We start from the raw sequence: 12152 nt of genomic DNA, 5'->3' as shown, positions 1-12152 counted from the left end.
CACCAGGCAGTGGCTGGGAATCCTTGTACCTGCCTTGCACTCTTTTAGAATGGCTCTGAGCTCATTCTCTTCTTTTTAAAAACAGATTTTTAGATTTTAGAACACTTTGGACTTAGAGAAAAACTGCAGATTATACAAAGAATTCCTGTGAATCTTGCACCCAGATTCCTCTGTTTCTCAGATCTGTGTTAGTGTAACGCTGTTGACCAAGGACTGAGCCTATGGCCATGTGTTGTTATTAACGAAAGTCCACTCTTTATTCAGATTTCCCCAGATTTTCCTGTCCCAGATTCCCATCCGACATCCCACAGCATATGTGTTCATCATGTCCAGGAGTTTCAGATGTTCCATTTTTGATGTGTGTCTGTGTCCAACAGAGTAAGGCTCTGGGCTCCAGTCCAGGTGCCGTGGTTGACAGGGTGGCTATCACAAGGAAGACAGGAGCCACTGAGTGCATCCACAGGGTCTGGTATTCTGTTCTCATGATGCTGAAGCTGGAGCCGGGTTCTGGGGGAGGCCTGGGACACCGCAGGGAAGCAGGGTTTCTTGGGGAAGCTGGCAGCCTCCAGCTCAATCAGCCCTCTCAGTCTGCAGGCAGAATCTCATTTCTGGCCCACCTCAGGAGAATAATGGCCTCGCCTCTTCTTCCTCACACACAGTGCCATCCATTGGAGGCCTCTGTCCTGAAATTGGAGAGTATAACCCTGGGGGTCCTGGCTCCTCCAAGGCTGAGGGATTCCTTGGGGTGTGGGAGATGATGAGTTAACCAGAGGAGTGCAGGGAAATGTCCATGAGGTCCAAGCTTATGGCCCTGACGTGGAGCTGGGCATAACAGGCTTGGAGTGACCTGGGAGGCTGCAGAAGGCTGACTGTTGGTATGTAAAGACAGATGTGGCTGCACACCCAGCACTTCCCTGGGGCTCTGCAAGAGGGACTTGTGGAGAGTGCTCACATTCCCAAGGGAATGCTCACCATCACCTGCAGGGGCCAGGATGGGGCAGACAGCTGAGGGGGGTGGCTAGCCAGGGCCAGGGACAAAGGCGCTGGGAAAGGACCTGTTTCCCACTTGGTGTGGTTGGTCCTGGGACAGTGAGAAAGGGTCCTTTAGGTCAGTAGTTCTCAACCCAGGTGATTTTACACCTTCTCGTTCCCACCCTACCAGGGGACAGGTGGCAATGTCTGGGCTCATATTTTGTTCCCATATTTGGGGGCAGGAGTTGGGGGTTCATTGCTGCTGGCACTTCGTGATTCGAGACCAGGTGCTGGTAGCCATCCTTCAGTGCCCAGGACAGCTGTATCCCAGTGATCCAACCCATTGCCAGGATGCTATAGGGAATTGAGGTGTGTATGTGGTTGGGGTGTGTGTGTGGTTGAGGGAGTCCAGCACAGAAAGACTGAGGGGGTGGGCTATCCTTGGGCTTGGGTGGCAGACTCAGGAGCCACCTTGTGGCTCAGGAAGCTCTACTTGAGACAGGTTTTTCCTGGGGTGGATGCTTAAACTATTGCCTTTTGCACAATGGTCTCCTTATTCACCCCGACTGAGAGCACCTTGGGCTTTTTGAGAGTATCTCTGGCAATAAGCAGAAAATTGGATCCGTTTTTTTTTTTTTTTTTTTTGGAAGAGCAAGATGAGAAAGGGGAGAAATCTATACTCCATAATGAGTTTCCTGAAGATTCTCAGCTGCTCAGGGTCGTGGCTGAGGCAGGCTCCTTGTGATCATGTGTGAGTGGGGGGTGAGGAGGAAGGAAGGGAGGGACAGACACTCTCTTCTGAGTGGTAGCAGAGGTGTGAGTGTGAGCTGGTGTTATCTCTTTGCTATGATGATGAGCTTTTCCTCCTGAAGCACCGGAACACTTGGAAATGCTTCAGAGGCTCATTCCTGGCTTAGCTTCTATTGCCCCGGCAGCTCCAGCTGGTAGCTGCCAGCGCCTGCCTGTGATGACACTACTGACTCTGCCCAGCCTCCTCTGCAGTATAATGGGACCATGCACCACTCAGGTGGGTGGCTGAAGGGCGCTGAGTGAACCTGAGACATCCATGTGGCCAGGACAGTGGCCTCTACCTCCTCCTGCTTCCTCCGGAAGGATTGTCTGGGGGTCAGAGAGGAAAACCTGCAGAGCAGGAAGCTGCCCGGGGCCTGGCTTCCTCTTGTGCCACCTCCCGACACACTCCGGTCCCTCTGGAGGCCTTGTGTGAGTGAGACCCACACGTGTAGCGTTCTCTTTCAGGGCACTCCACCATCACCAACTACCTGTTGAACTATTTCCCTGGTCTTGACCTTGAAAGGAGGAATGTGTTTGGCTTCACTACCCTGATGAAAGCAGCTATGCAGGGCTGGATGGAGTGCGTCAGAGCTCTGATGCTCGCAGGTAAGTGCCTCTTGTCCCTCGCACCTGTGGGCCCTGGAAATAACTGACTCCTTTAAAGAACATTCCTCAAAGAGACGAATCATCCACATGGAAACAGCCTGGCAGATGCCTCAAAGAATGGGGTCTTTGTTGAGGTGATGACAGTCTTCAGGTTGGTGGAGGGGGTCACAGCCAGCTGCTGGCAGGTGAGTGCTGAGCTCTGGGAGGAGTGACACCTTCCCTTGCCCTTGGCTTCCTCCACCTCATACATCAGCTCCCAACCCTGTGCACATCTGCTCCTCAGAATGTGCATTCTGGTCTTGGCCCTGGATGGGCCGATAGCTGTTGGAGTGGGCACAGGAGAGGGTGGTCCAATGCGCTGCTGAAGTGGGCACAGGAAGGGGTGGTCCGACGTGCTGTTGGAGTGAGCACAGGTGGGGGTGGTTGGGGCCAGGCTGCCTCCTGCTTGCTGGCAGTTGGAGCTTCAGGATGATGTGTTGTGTGGCAGTTTCCAGAGTCAGTGGAAAGTTAAAGGCTTCCGCTTGGGATCAACAGGGCAGCCCCCTTTGTCCCTTAGGTCCTTATCAGCCTGGAGAAGACACTCACCAGTCCCCATCTGCAAAATGGGGGTAATGACCTCTTTCTGTCCCTCTTGCCTGAGGATAAAATAGTTTACCTTATAAACTCTCAAGGGCTATGCAGTTTTAATGAGCTACTAAACCAACTTCTTTCTGAAGAACCGCTAATTCTTTTCCTGACTTAAAACTGGGGTCAGGGATAGTCTTTAGTGCCACCTCACCTGGTTATTTTGAGAATTAAGCGAGAAGATGTGTCTAAGTACATGTAATGCACTCAATATCAAATAGCTGTTGTTCATATTCATTTGCTGCCTTAATTTATCTTTATTTTTGGCCGTGGCACTGGGGTCAGCCAATTCCGCTTAGTGGTACAAGTTCCTGAAGAGCTGACATTTTCCCTCTCTTAGTCCATTCTTACTGCTATGGCAAAATACCAGACAGGATGATTTATAAACAATATGTTTATTGCTCACAGTTCAGAGTCAAGGAAGCCAAGATCAAAGTACCAGCAGATTGATGTCCAGTGGGGGTCTGTTCCCTCTTGTCATGTCCTCCCTGTTGGAAGGGCTGCAGGCACCCTCTGGCCTCTTGCATGAGGGCACCAATCCCACTCCCGAGGCCCATCCTGTGACCAAGCACCTCCTAAAGCCCCCACCTCTTTATACCATCCCCTTGGGTATGGAGTGCCACACATATGAAGTCTGGGAGGGGCAACATTCAGATGGTGGTTCTCCTGGGAATGCCATCAGGGCTCTTCCAGATCCTGTCTCCTCCGTTAAAGCTCCTTCTCTGTCCCAGGACCCCAGCTGGCTCCCCGTTTAGTTGTCATGTGTTCCCAGTTGCCTCTGGCCTGTGACAGTTTGTCTTCACATATTGTTTATGACTCGGCATTGTGTAAGCCTGTTTTACTCTGATCCATCTGGGATTTGGGGATTTACAACTTTTAATTGTTTTCTTCCTGCTTTAAACTCTGTGTCTTACAGGATGCTATAGGACAAATGAACTCAAAGAACAAGGATGGAGGTTTTGAAGGCAGTCTCTTGCCTTTCTGGACCGTGGTTTCCTCTTCTCTGGGATGGAAGCCATGATGGCGCTGAGGGAGGGAGCTCTTTCCTGCCAGGGCCACCTTAGATGGCTGCCATCAGGGCATGTCGCTTAGGATTTTATTGTTACCATTATTAGAGAGTTTATGTATTCTGTAGTTATTCATTAAGTGAATAAAAGAACAAGGCATATTTTTCTCTTTGAAAAATATTCTGTGATGAGATCTTTAATTTACTAGGGTAGTAAGCAAGCATGTAACTCAGGGGTTTCTTAACCTTGGCTTGATTTTGAGATTTGGGGCCAGATAAGTTCATGTTGTGGAGGTGGGGGGAGGTTCTGACAACTGTAGGTTGTTCAGTGATGTCCCTAGCCTCTACCCTCTAGATGGCTGAAGGATCCCCAGTCATGACAGCCAGAAATGTCCCAGGCACTGCCAAACATCCTCTGTGGGGTGTGGGTTTGTGGGGACAGTGACTACTGATATAGCTAATAAGTGAGAAAGGATGAAAAAAGAGAAGATCTTTTTGTTCTTAGATATGTTTCTCCCTCCCAGCTAGTTCTATGCTGTCTAAAATAAAGATGAGACCTTTTCCAGGGAGCATTCAAGCTGCCCCCTTAGGCTTTAGTTGGGAGTGGTCATTTGCTATTGTTACTACTAAGTTAGATTACAATTGTCAACTATTTTTATGTCTCTTATTTCCATTTAAACATATCCATATCAGGAGAACCTAAAGCATTGAAAGTTCCCAACAGCCTAAGAATTTCTTTTAGATTGACAGACCCTTCAACATGGAGTGAGTCTATGTATAGCTTAGGAAGGTTACCCAGGAATTAACTGCAAAATGGTCATCCTGTGATAATTTGAAAAGTAAAGTGTGCAACCATTACTACATATAAAAACATGCATTTCTAAGTTCTTCAGATAAGGTGATCTTTGTTTCCTGAATGTTTTTCTGCACCTTAGTTTCTGAGTTGCAGTTTATTTTCAATAGCAAACATTTCAGCTTATAAATGATGAATGATCAAATTGGATGAAACCCTCAACTTTTTAGATTTTCTCACCATCTGTAGTGTACAGGTACAGATCAGGTTGGGTCTGCATTGTTCAGTAGAACAAAAGAATGTTAGAAGTATCAGAAATTTTAATTTAAATAAAAAACATAACCAGATTCTGGAAACCTGATTCAATGGGTCTTTGGGTTTGGCTTCCTAATACTGTCATCTGTGCTGATGACAATCCCAAGGGAGGCAGCAGGACCATGTTGATTCAGTGGAATATTAACGTCCCAGAGTGACAAGTCTATTTAAATTGGTTGGATCTGAGAAGCTGCATGGAGGACAGGATTTTTTTATGGAGATTGCTACGTTCCAGGTTGCTTTTGAGAGCCCCTGTTTATACTGAAGTGCTGTGTAAAATAAGGCTGATGCCTTGGGAGGAGAAACAAACAAAGGCCTGCATCTTGCATGATTCCAGAGAGCACATAGATTAAAAGGAAGATGAAGAGCCAGAAAAGACACCGTGTTCTTGCTCCACGGTCCTGCCCATCTCCGGCAAGCCCTGACTAGACTTCTGGTAAACCAGGGACTTATATTGCTTTCTGTTTATGAGGAAAACGGGGATTTTTTTGTGAACTGAGAATTTGCCACACTGGAGTTGTTTCACGTTATTAGAGAAAAATTAACTCAGGAAATTCATACCACACCCCTTCATCTCCCAAACAAACCCTGAGACAAGGACTTGAGGACAAATAGATTTTTTCAAAGGTTGCTTTTGGGAAGCAGCCTGGCAGGGTGTGGGTGTGGGGAGTGAGTTGGGAAGAGACAATGCTAATCCAATGACCTCGGGCTCCTGAGCAGTTGCTGGTGGGTGACTGAGACTCAGCCCTGCTGGGACCTCTGAGAGATGAGCAGAATCCATCTGGGAGATACCCCAAGGGACAAGGACACTGGGGGATTTATCTTCCAATTCTGGCCCCTCATGGGGGCAGGGTACACTTTTCCCACTTGCTGTGCCATGGAGGTAGCTCCTTAGTCCCACTGGGCTGTAAAGCAGGCTCTCCCCCTTGACCCTGCAATCCTGACTTGCTGCACTGATTACACACCTAGTGCCCCAGACACAGGCTAGAGGTGGCCCAGCAGGAAGCTGGCAAGGGCTGGCCCACCCTTGTGGTGTGTCACCTCCTGTGACAGGAGGGTGGCCTGGACTGGGCTGCCTAGGAAGGATGCCATCAGGGTGGGGGCTGGTGGAGAAGAAAAAAGAAAGTGACTTCTGCGCCCACCTCCTACTGTCCTCGGGAGCCTGGCCTGACTCCCAGGGAAAAGTGAACTGAGAGGGTGGGAACATTATTTTTTCCCCTTTGTCACTAGTTTGGGATGTTTTGCACTGCAGTAGCAGAAGTCCTGACTTTGAGAGTGGATTAGACAGGTGTCTTTTCTTCATATCTCACTAGGAGTCTTAAGGTTGGTGGTCACTGTCCAAAGCTGACCTTGGATCAGAGAAGACAACATGGACCTGATTTTCTTCTCCTGTTCATCAATTCCCTTAGCTTCTTGCTTTTTTACCTCTTGATTCCAAGAGAGTCACCAGATCTCTGGTAGGAGACAGTGGCAACAGCAGCAAGTACACTTGTCCCTGTTCTCAGGAGGTGAATACCCCATAGGGATCTGGCCAGCACAAGGTTGCTTGGACACAGGCAGCCAGACAAATGGGAAACAGACTTCAGTCATTAGGTTAGACCAACGGTTCAGAGTCAGGGACGATATTGCCTGCCCCCCCCAAGGTGACATTTGGCAACAGCATTAGCATTTGAAAAATGTCTCTTTCACACAGTGTTTATGAAGATTTTAATTTTGCAGTTTTATTTTCTTTTTTAAGTGACATGCAATTAATTAAGGTTTAATGTGTCATCTATTTTCTGCAATGACATTTTTACTGCCCCCTTTTCATTTTAGTCAGTTTATAAATTGTACTCTAACTAATTAGTTCTCCTGATTTCTGGTTCCAAATAATTACCACTCTTGTAAGATGGCTATTCTTTAATGTGTCACAGAATTAAGACTATTAGCAGGTGAGCTCATGTGAGCCAGGTCTGCCTGGCTATGAGGCCACTGGGGCTGGCAGGGCAGGGAAGTGGCAGCGCCCCCCCCCCCCCCCGCCTCTCAGCTCAGCACGTATTGATCAGCCACCGCATGTCAACACCTGGGTCTGTGTGGGATATAAATGAAGCTGCCTCTGCCAGGCCTGTCTCCAGGGAGCTCACAGACTAGATAATTGCCCTAGTTTTTCACATTGCTTTGCCAGTAGAGATATGACTAATGGGACTTGAAATCCTGAATGATTTCTAACTGTATGTGGGGCTGAGTTTGGACCAAGATTAACAGCAATGTTGTAATAATTTCTACATTGCCAAGTTGAAATTTATGCATATTTCACCAGGATGATTTGGAGTTTAATGTTGGAATGTTTGTATGTGGGGGGGGTAGTGGGTATAATGGAGAGACATTCAGGTAGACGTTGGGGATACATCATTAAAGATTTTCTAGACAATAAGAACTGATAGTTTGCATAAATTAAGAGATTTATTTTAAGGAATTGGCTCATGCCGTTGTGGGGGTTGGTAAGTCTAAAATTTGTAGGCTAGGCCCACAGGTAGGAGTTAATACTGAAATCTAGAGGCAGAACTTTTCCTTTTATTCCATGTTTTTTTGTTGGTGCATTATATTTTGATGTTTTACTTATTCTACTTAGTTATACATGACAGCAGAAATATATTTCAATTCATTGTACACAATGGAGCATAACTTTTCAATTCTTTGGTTGTACATGATGCAGAGTTGTACCATTCATGCCATTATACATGTATCTAAGGTAATGATGTCTCTCTCATTCCACCATCTTTCCTGCCCCATGCCCCCTACCCTCCCCCACCCTCCTCTTTGCCTAATCCAAAGTTTCTCCATTCTTCCCTTGCCCTCCCACCCCCACCATTATGAATCAGCACCCACTAATCTGAGAACGTTCTGCCTTTAGTTTTATGGGAATGACTTACTTTACATAGCATGATATTCTCCAGCTCTATCCATTTACGTGCAAATGCCATAATTTTATTCTTTTTAATGCTGAGAAATAGTTCATTGTGTATGCATACTAGTCTCTTTATCCACCCATCTACTGATGTGCATCTAGGTGGGTTCCACAGATAAGCTATTGTGAATTGAGCTGCTATAAACATTGATGTGGCTGCATCACTTTAGTAGGTGTATTATAATTATATATAATGATAGGATTTGCTGTTGCATATTCATATATGAAGGCAACAAGAACTTTTTCTTCTCTAGGAAATTTGAGTCTTTGTTCTTAAGGCAGGCAATGATTGGATGAGGCCTAGACATTTCTTTGGGGTTGATCTCCTTGACTTAAAGTTAACTGATTAGAAGGTGTTAGCCAAAGCTACAAGATCCCTTCAGGCCACACCTAGATTAGTGTTTGATTAAAGCACTGGATGTTCTAGTGTAGCCAAGCTGACCCAGAATACTGACCATCACAACTGCCCTGCTGGGTGGTTGTTAGCACACAGAGCTGAGTGCAGGGGACCCAAGGCGCTCCCTGGAGCTCTCTACTTCCTAGAGCTTGCCAGCTTTGCAGCCCAGGCAGGCCCCCAGCCACTGTGACCATCATTCATTCTGTAATGATCCTTTGTTATAGGCATGCCTCCCACCTGCCAGGATTAGATGTGTTGCAGAAGAAAAAATGCATAAGATATGGCCTCTGTTTTGGAATAGCCCACTGTCTGGTCTATAGGAATATGGGCTGCATTACCCCAGCCAGTTAACTACCCAGTGGGAGAGGTGAAGGACCACCATTTCCCACAAAAGAGGACCCACAGCAGCCCTCCAAGTGATAGGACAGAAGAGATGGTACTGAGTGCCTTGCAAGTGATTGTTACCATTAGCATTTTGAGCACTCCAGCTGCATCATCAACTGATCTCAAGACATTTTTGTTGTCTAGACATGTCTCCATTGGCAGAGAGCTATGGAATCTTCTTTTTTTTCTTTTGGGTACCAGGGATTGAACTCAGAGGCACTCAACCACTGAGCCACATCCCCAGCCTTATTTTGTATTTTATTTAGAGACAGGGGCTCACTGACTTGCTTGGTGCCTTGCTATTACTGAGGCTGGCTTTGAACTTGCAATCAATCCTCCTGCCTCAACCTCCCAAGTTGCTGAGATTACAGGAGTGAGCCACTGCACCCAGCTGGAATTTTATTTCTTAAAAGGAAAAAAAAAATCATGATATAGATTCAGACAAATTTTTATTTAGAAAAGACAAAAACATCAAATGATGCATGAAAAACCTTTTCTTGTTGCAGAGGTAAATGCAGTAGATGACTGTCACATGCAGGTGGCAGTGGCTCCAGGATAGAGTTTGTTATTAGGTTTTGGAAATTTAACCTTTGTTCCATTCTTTGAATTGCTGCTGCAGCCACCATTTGTGCTTCTTGTTTTTCAGGGGCAGATGTACACGCCCTGGGCAGCCACCCACGGGATGTCACCCCAGGAGTGACATGCAGAGGCTGCTGGAATGACCCTGTCCTGAACAGTTTGGGGAGAAGTACAGGCTAGAGGTGCCGCTGTCCCCGTAGGCGGTTCTGAAGCCTGCAGCCTCCAAAAACTGCTTGCAGCGGCTCACTGAATTCTTAGCTTGCAGCCTCCAAAAACTGCTTGCAGAGGCTCGCTGAATTCGTGAGGTCCACGCTGACCTCGCACTCAGGCCGGGGCCTGGAGGATGGGGGCGTCCTTGACCATATGGTCAGGATGACCACAAGCCTTTATAGTCCTGCTGTGGCCATCGTCTGCCAAACTGTGTGTCCGGAGGACGCTCCCTGTGTTGGAAAATGGCGACTGTCAGTGCAGGAAATCCTGGCAGCTAAGGGGGACCAGGACACCCTTGCCCAAGAGAGGGACGAGGCAGAAGGTGCTGAACAGCAATTTCGGATTTCTGAGGTGGTGGGGGGCTCCAGAGAGGAGGCTCCGAAACTCAGTCCCCCATCTCCCTACCTTCCAGCGGCCCAGGGGTCAGCCTCTGCGCGGTGGAAGGCCAGCCTCCTTCCCCTGCAGCTCCTGCACCAGAGCAGTGTGCGGCCGGTGTGGTGGTCCCCAGGGTCCGCATCAGCAAGGCGCCTGCACCCACTTCCAGCCAGAGCGCATAGGCCGCAAGGGCAGCACCAAGGACAGCACCCACCTGCAGATCCCCAAGTGGCGATACAAGGAGGCCAAGGAAGAAAAGAAGAAGGCAGAAGAGGCAGAGAGGAAGCGCCAGGAGGAAGCTCAGAAGGGAAAGCGGGCACCGCGCTGGAGGAAAAGGACGGGAAGGGGTGGATGGGCAGAGGGCCTGAGTTGGGCTGCCGGGGTGGGGGGGGGGCATTGACATTTTACAGCAAAATTATCAAATGAAACAGTTCAGATTTCAGTGTCTTATTTTAAATCTCTCTTGTTCATACAGTAATAATAACGAAAATCATTGTCAAATTATTAGAAAACAATGCATTAACTGCATTTCTTGCTGGACTCATTTTAAACAGGGGGCTTTGGAAAAACTGCATAGGAAATCTTTTATTGGATATAAGAGAAAAATTGTCTTTTAATAAGTGGGGTGAGCTCAACAAATGATTACTGGAAATATAAAATTAAGTCTTACGTGCTCTTAGATAAGTCAAATCTGTATATCCTTAAAATGTAAAAATTCATGAAAGATAGGATCCCAGAGGTATGGAACTGCTGAAGGGGGCAGGAGGGTGATTTTTAGGAACAGGAGGCTAGAACTGAGTTTTAACAAGCTTGTTTTGGGCAAATTTCTAGGAGTATTTGGCATTTTCAGGGCAGCCCTCTCATCCAGGCTCCAGTGGAGTTTACTTTTATTTCTCCTTTGATGATTGTCCCTGAACTTTAGTTCCTCCTCATACCAACTGTATAAGATATCCGTGATGTGGGGATTTTGGCAGGATGCAGATGTGATTTGCCTGGGCCCTGAGCTCTTAGGGGAGTTTTCTGTTCATGCTTTTATCTTCAAAGACTGAGAAATTCTTACTGGATCTTAGAGTATCTGTTACACATGCACTTTATTTAAATATTTAATTGAAATACTGGGAACCATGGATTCAAAAACTATCATAGACTATGGAAGCTCTTTACTATAACCCTGGATACGTGCTGACATGCACTTATCTGTCTCATGATGCAGGCAGTGGGTGGCTCTGGGTTCTCCTTGCAGCTTCCCATCAGCACCTTCGGGGTGTTGAGCAATGGAGGATCTCACACCAGCCCTTCCCCACTTATCAGATCATAAGGATGTGCCCAGGCTGTTGAAGAGACTGGTGAGATAAAAATACTGTGTTTCAGAATCAGATTTTAGCATGTTTCTCCTTAATTCCAGAAAGACATCAAGATGAATGCCACAGAATCCTGGACCCACCTTTAGAACTATGCATATTACTTGGTTGTGGATCACCCCTGTGGCTTGGAAGTTGGATTTGACCACATCTTCTTGACCTCAGTTATCTTTGGAGGTTGTCTTTTCTGGGTCCCTGGCATTGTGACATCTCCGTGCCATGTCTATGGAATCCACAGCTTCACCTATATTGCCACAAGCTCCTCCCTCATCAGCTGAGTGCCCAGCCAGGCAGTGCCAAATGGCCTCTAATACGTGGCTTTCAATACTGTGTGCCCTGAGGACCATCAGGCAGTTTGTCAACATTTCCTGCCTTTACCCCTACTGCAGAGGCTGGCACTGTGTTGTTCTGGGGGAGAAGAACCCCAGTGTTTGAGTTCCCAGGAGAGTACACTGCAGCTTGTGTTGAGAACTGCAGCTTCTCCTCTTTTGGGGGTTGCTCTTCCTGGACACCCATCCTGAGCTCCCACAAAAGGCTCCAACTTTGTAAAAATGTCAAATTGTCATTGGAACAGCCAGTGTTAGGCAGTGTCTGTTCTGGCTGATTCGGCATCTGCCTGCCACTGCATTGCCAAGTAATCCTGCTTGCTAACCACCATGGGACCTATGCACTGGGAATGGTATGGAGCCCTCCACCCTGACAAGCCGTGTCTCTGCTGCTACCTGATCAGAAATGCACATTCCTGGTCCCTCCCGGCCCCCTACCACAAGACCCATTGTCAATGTCCAGTG

At 47.4% G+C, this 12152-nt stretch overlaps 1 pseudogene; it reads left to right on the top strand.

Annotated features, from left to right (window-relative positions):
• Positions 1–1986: 1986 nt before the first annotated feature.
• On the top strand, positions 1987–10400 carry LOC144251165 (ankyrin repeat domain-containing protein 33B-like; annotated as a pseudogene).
• Positions 10401–12152: the final 1752 nt, after the last annotated feature.

Source organism: Urocitellus parryii, chromosome Y (genome assembly GCF_045843805.1).
Source record: "Urocitellus parryii isolate mUroPar1 chromosome Y, mUroPar1.hap1, whole genome shotgun sequence".
NCBI classification, from domain to species: domain Eukaryota; kingdom Metazoa; phylum Chordata; class Mammalia; order Rodentia; family Sciuridae; genus Urocitellus; species Urocitellus parryii.
Note: the sequence above shows the minus strand (reverse complement) of the source record. Positions and strands in the feature narration are given on the sequence as shown.